We start from the raw sequence: 7,648 nt of genomic DNA on the forward strand, positions 1-7,648 counted from the left end.
TGGATGGAAAAGTATGAAGAAAAGCAGCTGGAGGAAAGGAAAAACAAAATAGAGGAGTCAGTTTCGGCGAAAGAATACAAAGTGGAGGGGAGTAGGAAGAGCGAAATACTTGGGCCAAAAAAAAAAGGAAAACGACTAAAGACTCTAGCTAGATTCAGATGTTGCAACGAATGGAGAGGAAATAAATACTGGGAAGACGACAGTAAAAGAGAATGCAGATTATGTGGAGAGGAAGAGGAAACCTGAAACCATATTCTGACGGAATGTATGTACAGAAACCAAGGCAATGGGCATACCGGAAACAGCAATAATGTCAGAAGGAGGAGAAGGGGTAAAATGGATATTAAAAGTCACTAGAATAAGGAGGGAGAAAGAACAGCAGTATTGTAAGGTCGCACAAAGGCCAGGTTTTGATTAAAATTTACGGGTATATGTAAAGGGTTGGGTACGTCCCTGTAAAACGCCATGTATTCCGAAAAGGGAAGCATTATCTTTAATAAAAAAAAAAAAAAAAATTTGGCCAGCTATCCATTTCAATTTTATTTGAGCCCAAACGTTTTCAATTGGATTTAAATCCGGAGATTTTACTGGCCATCAAATTTGTTGAATGTCCGGATTTACTTCGAACCACGCTTGCATCAATCTAGAAGTCTGAACGACACTATTGTCTTGCTATTTTTACAACCGAATACTGTTCTTCGGGATAGACGCGTCTAATGCCAGCTTTTAATACTTCTTGTAAGATTTCACCATATTCTTCGGGATCCATTCTTGGTGATATCTCTACGAGATCTAATAATCCATTGGCCGTCATGCTTCCCCAAAATCCTAATGCGATTCTCCCGCTATATCCTGATGAGAGAACGTATTTTGAATTTAAACATTTTCCTTTTGGTCGCCAGACACGATAACGTCCATCTTCTGTGGATGAGAAGACTTTTTCATCCATCCAAACAACAGCGTTCCATTCTTCTTGAGATGTATTCAAATGTTCTCTTGCAAACTGCATTCTTTGTCTTCGATGTTCCGGCTTTGGTTCTATTTTCTATGCTGCAGGACAAGAGTAAACTTTTGCAGCATTTAATCGGCGTCTAATTATTCTCACTGAAATATTTAATTCCTGTTCTGTAATACAGTAGCAGCTGCACCGAATGGATTTACATCCATAACTCTACAATTTCTTCATTTTCTTCCGGTGTTGTTTTTTGAGGAGCTCTGTTATTTTTACGATGATCTTGAAGATTATTTATTCCTCCTTCAGTCAATTTCAATCCAACAATTTAAATAAAATTCAATTTTAATTTAATAAGTTAAATAAAGTTAATTTTTATTCGACAGTCTAAGTCAAAATCAATTTTAATTCAGTATTTTAAGTCAAAACCAATTTCAATTAAATGGTCTAAGTTAAAGCTAATTTTTTAATTAAATAGTCTAAGTCAAAACTAAGTTCTATCTAATTGTAAGTTAAAATCAATTTTAATTCAAGTCAATTAAGCCAGTTTTAATTAAAGTCGAAGCCAATTTCAATTCAAGTCAAAGCTAATTTCAATTCAAGTTAAAGCCAATTTCAATCCAAGTCAAAGCCAATTTTAATTCAAATCAAAACCAATTTCAATTCAAGTCAAAGCCAATTTCAATCCAAGTCAAAGCCAATTTTAAATCAAGTCAAAATCAATGTTATTTTTATTTTATTTTTATTTTTATTTTTATTATACAAGTCAAGGCAATACAAGTATATATAAATAATTCGAGAATATATTCCCCTTCAAATTGGAAGATATTTTTTGAGAGGAGAACAGTTACACCTTCACCAAAAATATCAGTGGATAAAACTAAAAAATAAAAAAAAAATAAAAAATATATTAATAAACCTTCTATGGAATAGACAAAACTTTCTATAAAATATATTGCATTTCTATTTTAACTCTTTTATTAGAAAGATAAAATTAAAATTATAAAAATCTGTGACTTACAATGAGATGTCACTATTGACTCTTTATCGATTTTAATCTCTTTTTGCTTCTTCACTGAGGAAGCTTTGTTTTCGTAAACCTCATATATGGACCTTTGATTGCGTATAAAGCTGGGTCTAATTAATCAATTCTTAAAGAATTATATATAAAATAGAAAAGACAAAAAAAGTTTTTTTAGTATTCGATGTTAATGTGTTCAGAATGTTCTAAAACGTCGAAGAATTGCATTTTTTTAAATGTGTGGTGTGCGTGTGTGTGTGTGTGTGTGTGTGTGTGTGTGTGCGCGCGTGCTTGCGTGTGCGTGTGCGTGTGTGCGTGTGCGTGTGCGTGTGTGAGTGTGTGTGTGCGCGTGTGTGCGTGTGTGGATGTGTGCGTGTGTGCGTGTTCTATTCTCTATCCTCTATCTCTACTATTATATAAAGAGGAAAAGTTTGTACCATTGTTCGGGGTAATCTTAGAAACTACTGAATCGATTTCAAAAATTTTTACACTGGTGGATAGCTTATGTCCTTCTGACAAGAGTAACATAGGCTATGTGCTATTGTGCTACAACCCAATTTGAAAAAAAATTCGGGATATCTAAAATTTTAAATTTTTTAAAAGAGTCGTACTTAATAACTTTTCCTGTTTAGATTTTTCTAATCAACCAAATATTAAAGTATTATATATGAAATAGGAGTAGAAAAAACTGAGGAATATAAAGAATTTAAAAAATTGCTAATAATAAAAAAGTTACTGATTTCTGTTTAAAAAAATCTATGTGATTGCTCTGATTTCCGTAATTTTTTTTATGGACAGAGTATATTAAAGATAGATTGGTATTGAATTTGGCAAGAATCGGTGAAAAGATTTCCGATTTTTGCCTTACCAATTTTTAATTTTTGCCTTACCGATTTCTGTATGAAAAGTGTATAAGTTATACATGTATTTGGCGAGAATCGGTGAAAGAGTTTCCGATTTTTGCCTTACCGATTTCTGCTTGAAAAGTGTATAAGTTATACATGTAATTTTATATAGAGTATTATTAAAGGAAGGTTGGTTTGAATTTGGTGTATATCGCGATCAAGCAATCTCAAAATTCCCGAAAAAACGCCCGGGTAAACCAAGGGATGATGTCGCTGATCGGTAAATCAAATATCGAAAAAGCGGAAATGACTCAATAGTGTGAAACTCGAGTAGAAAAAGACCGGTTACGACATGTCCAATCCATGAAAACATTTATGCGATCCGATTTGAAATTAAAGGCATTTAGTTATGATTCAAATTACGAATATCAATTTTATCCGAAAGTAATAATTAGAAAAATGGATGCAATATGTAATCATTGTCAAGCAAAAAAGTTTAAAACTTAAGCACCTAAAATGTGTTATTCATGCGGAGAAGTTAAACTACCGTCTTTAAATCAACCACCCGACACACTCTTTATGTTTGTCCACAATAAGGATATTGAAACACAAATAAAGTCGTTTGAAGAAAAACGACTCCCGGGCGAAGCCCGGGTAACCAGCTAGTCGCTATAAAGCTGAGTTTAATTAACCAAATCTTAAAGAATTGTATATGAAATAGGAGTAGAAAAAAACTGAAGAATCTAATAGAATTATAAATCGCCCGATATCTCAAAAGCGGAAATTAGAGCTACCATAGATATTTCTCAAAAAATTCAAATTTTATAAAAAAATGAATTCTTTTATCGATTCTCGCTCAATTAAATACCAACTTTTCTTTAATAATAGGGGAGACCGGGGCAAACTCAACACGATTTTTTCAAAGGCAATTTTTAACAATTAATTAAAATTTTCAAACAAATTCAATGGTACACATTTAAAGTGTTTCTTTAGGTACAAAATTGCTTAAAGAAGTTTTGCTGTATGTCGCTTGCTTTTGCTCCCAGGAAAGGAAAAGTGATGCAAAGACAAGTTTTCAAATTAAAAAATGCCGGGGCAAACACGACACTTTGCCTGATTGACACAATTCGATCTGAAACTCATTTTTTTGTCTAAAACTGAAAATACATTGTTTATCGTGTATTTGGAAAGTACAAAAATTCGGAATTAAATAAAACAATTATTGGAAATAATGAGAACAAAACTTGTTAAACTTTCAATTATTTTCATCTAAACTCATGTTTGAAAAACTAATTTATGCAAGTAAATTCGCGATCGAACGTGCACACACATTTGTCATGAGCCATATAGCTGCATGACACGCATCGTTTGTTATTGAGAGCTGATAAAACGGCGTGGTGTCGACTTTGCCCCGAACTTCGTTTTTCATTTTTTTTCACTCCAAAAACATAAAAATTATTAAAATATGCAAAAACTATTATCGGATTTGTATAGAGCATCTTTCTCATCAAAATCACTTACATATAGGTTCGCAAGAGTAAAGCTCAATGAAAGAAATTTTCGAGAGATCAGAAAAATTACTTTTCACCATTAAGGCTCCTGATTCTTGAAACGAGGACCCTAGATATCGCATGGGATATACGATATCGCATACGATACTAAATGGTATTCTTGAATGAGTGAGATGTATCGTATGTGAGAAAATATTGAACGATTGATATCGAGTGGGTGAATCGCGATAAAAATGAGGTTATTGGATGTGAGGTGAATTCAATTTATAGTGGCAATGGATATGGCATATGAAAATGCTGTTCAGCTTTATATCGCTGAACAATTGGAAAATATTTATAATTTTAATGAAAGACCGCGTTTTCACATAAGGGAGGATCCATTTCAATTACCAGAACAACAGAAATATTTTTCGATTGAAAAAAGAAACAACATACAGGCTTATTAATATTGTAGAAGACAATTTTATAGAACCGTCACGGTCTTCAGTTTTGGACGTAACTGTACAAGTATGTACAACACATGCAGAATATAAATTATATATTATAATAAAACTTTTTTCTAAGTTTTAGCTGCATTACGTTTTTATGCATCAGGCAGCTATCAGAATTGCATAGGAAGAAATATTCATATGGCTATTAGTCAACCTTTGATCAGCAGATGTGTTCGAAATGTGACTAATATTCTTAATTTACCAGAAATATTCAACAATTGGGTGTGCTTTCCTAACAACCTTCAGAAGCTCCAACAACTACGTAACAAGTGAGGATATATTGAGAAAAATTATACAGGATTATGTGCACACAATCATGCTCTATCACATTTTATATATATCTATATATATTGTTACACTCGTTGAGCGTCTGTCGCACTCACGCGCGACGCGTACTCCGGCACTCACACGAGAAAGGAAGACTCGGGAAATGATCTTTAAGGAACTTTAATATGGCGGCTCGTAATACAGGAAGCTCGGGAGACACGTCCGATCGTGACGGAATCCCAGAGCGTATCTGACAAGCGTAATTATCAATAACAACGCCGTCGCTAAGGACGATTCGCAACTTCCGTGACAGGGACGACTCGTACGAGTGCACAGCTTCAGAGTACAGCACGGGTGTAACACTACTCCCCCTCTCTTCTACGATTGTCGCCCTCGACAATCCGGAAGGGTAGTCTCTCGCAGTAGCTTCATTGTGAGCTCCAGGGCACCGAACAGTTTCTTGTCCTTCTCGAGCTGCTGCTCAAAGTTATCGGACCCTGTTTCTCCTTGATCCCCGGTAGCCGCACAGCAGACTCCGCCCGAACCTCTTCTGGAGAGAGCTGGCCAGGCTCCGCCCTGCGAATCAGGACGTCTGCGCTAGCTCCGTTTCCCCGGCAAAACTCCCCCGCTGCCAGCTTCCCTCGTCGTTGTCCCTCCAAATCTTCGAACAAGGGGGGGGGGAAAACTCATGTGGACCCAACGTCTAAACAGACTCCCCAAGTCCCTGCCTCAGCATTCGCTCTACGTCCCACGGAAAAAACCACAATTCAAAAAACCGTGGGCGAGACAGCCTTCTTTCGGAAATCGAGAAGACGTCTTTGGCCGATGTTCTGCCACCGTACTTCTCGCTTCTTCGTAACTGCCGACTTCCACTAGGAAAAAAAAATAAACATTACACGCAGTAAGAAGAAACATCACATTTGAACGATAAAACCAAATTCAAACTCATTTTTTAAATTATCAAATACATAATAAAATTTCAATTTCTGTCATATTCCGTTTCAGGCTCCGACCTACACTAACTCTTCAATCCAATCTCCTTTCAGAATAACTAGCTAGTCTATCCGAATGTACCACCTTACATTTATGACGAGGAGATTTTTGAATACAATAAACTTCATCACTAAGTTTCTTCTTTACCAAGTAAGGACCTTCCCAACTGCTTTGCAATTTTAGAGCCTTCCCTCTAAACCTCCGGAAATTATAAAACCAGACTCTCTGCCTCTCCTGAAAGAGAACCTGTCTAACACCTCGATCATATCGAGCCTTCATTCGACAAGACTTTAAATTCATCTGCTCCCACGCACTAAGATGAATTTTTTGTAACTTTTCCTTTAAACCTTTAGCAAAATTCCCAATTAAAGGTAGTTCCTCCTCTTAAAATTTTAAAGGACTCCCCCGTAACAGATCCGATGGTAATCTGAGGTCCCGTGCGAAATACAACTCAGAAGGAGTCATCTCAGTTGTTTCATGTTTCGAAGATCTGTATGCCAAAAGAAACATAGAGATCCATCTATCCCAATCTTTTTGGTCCTCAGAAACATATTTCGCTAGATAGTTAGTTATAGTCTGATGTTGGCGTTCCACTTGACCATCAGACTGAGGATGTAAAAGAGTAGTCCTCGTTTTCTTGATCCCAAAAAGTTTTAACAATTCCGAGAAAAGTTTCGACTCAAAATTCCTCCCCTGGTCGGTATGAACTTCTACAGGTACACCATGCCTGGAAACTGATTTACAAAAGTCTCCGCGACGGTCCTGGCCCTCATGTTCTTCAAGGGGAAAGCTTCTACCCATTTTGTAAAACAGTCTACGATTACAAGAAGAAATCTGTTTCCGGATTTTGTCTGTGGAAGAGGACCAAGAATATCCATCTGTACTCTCTCCAATGGAGCTCCAACATTGAAAACTTGCAAGGGTGACCTCCCTTTCCCCGAAGGACCCTTCCTGGCGATGCAAACTTTGCAAGTCCTGCACCAATCTTCCACGTCTTGCTTACAGGTGGCCCAAAAATAACGTTTTCGAATTTTCTTCAAAGTCTTGTTCACTCCAAAATGACCTCCAGATGGAGAGTCGTGAAACTCTTTAAGAATATCCTTAATAAATTTCCGAGGTACTATTAATTGGAGAAAACTCGACTTAAGATTCGGAGCTTCCCATCTCTTGAAAAGTATTCCCTCTTCCAGGACTAAAGCATCCCAATATGACCAATAAATCTGCGCAGAGATATCTCCCGAAACAAATTCGGAACGTGACGGTCGAACCCCAGCCTCTTTACCATGGAGTATGATTGAAATACTCGGATCTGCCCTTTGTTCGAGACGCCAATCTATTAAATTTCCCGTCGCCAATTCGATGCGTGCAACTCTTTTCTCCATTGTTGTAGTTGTAGAGTCTTTATTCTCCACCTTGGCGCAGTATTTACAGCCAAATGCCTCACAAGACTGTCTTGACAGCCCATCAGCATTCTTATGGGAAAGTCCTATTCTATAGATGACGGAAAAACGGTATTGCTGAAGCCTCTCCAGCCAACGAGCCAATTGCCCATCTAGATCTCTGAAAGA

The 7,648-nt window shown here is 36.7% G+C and overlaps 1 pseudogene; it reads left to right on the forward strand.

Annotated features, from left to right (window-relative positions):
- The first annotated feature begins 1,629 nt into the window (after positions 1-1,629).
- Positions 1,630-5,097, forward strand: LOC139817930 (putative nuclease HARBI1; annotated as a pseudogene).
- The last annotated feature ends 2,551 nt before the right edge of the window (positions 5,098-7,648 follow it).

The sequence above is a fragment of the Temnothorax longispinosus genome, chromosome 8, assembly GCF_030848805.1.
Source record: "Temnothorax longispinosus isolate EJ_2023e chromosome 8, Tlon_JGU_v1, whole genome shotgun sequence".
In the NCBI taxonomy this organism is placed as follows: Eukaryota; Metazoa; Arthropoda; class Insecta; order Hymenoptera; family Formicidae; genus Temnothorax; species Temnothorax longispinosus.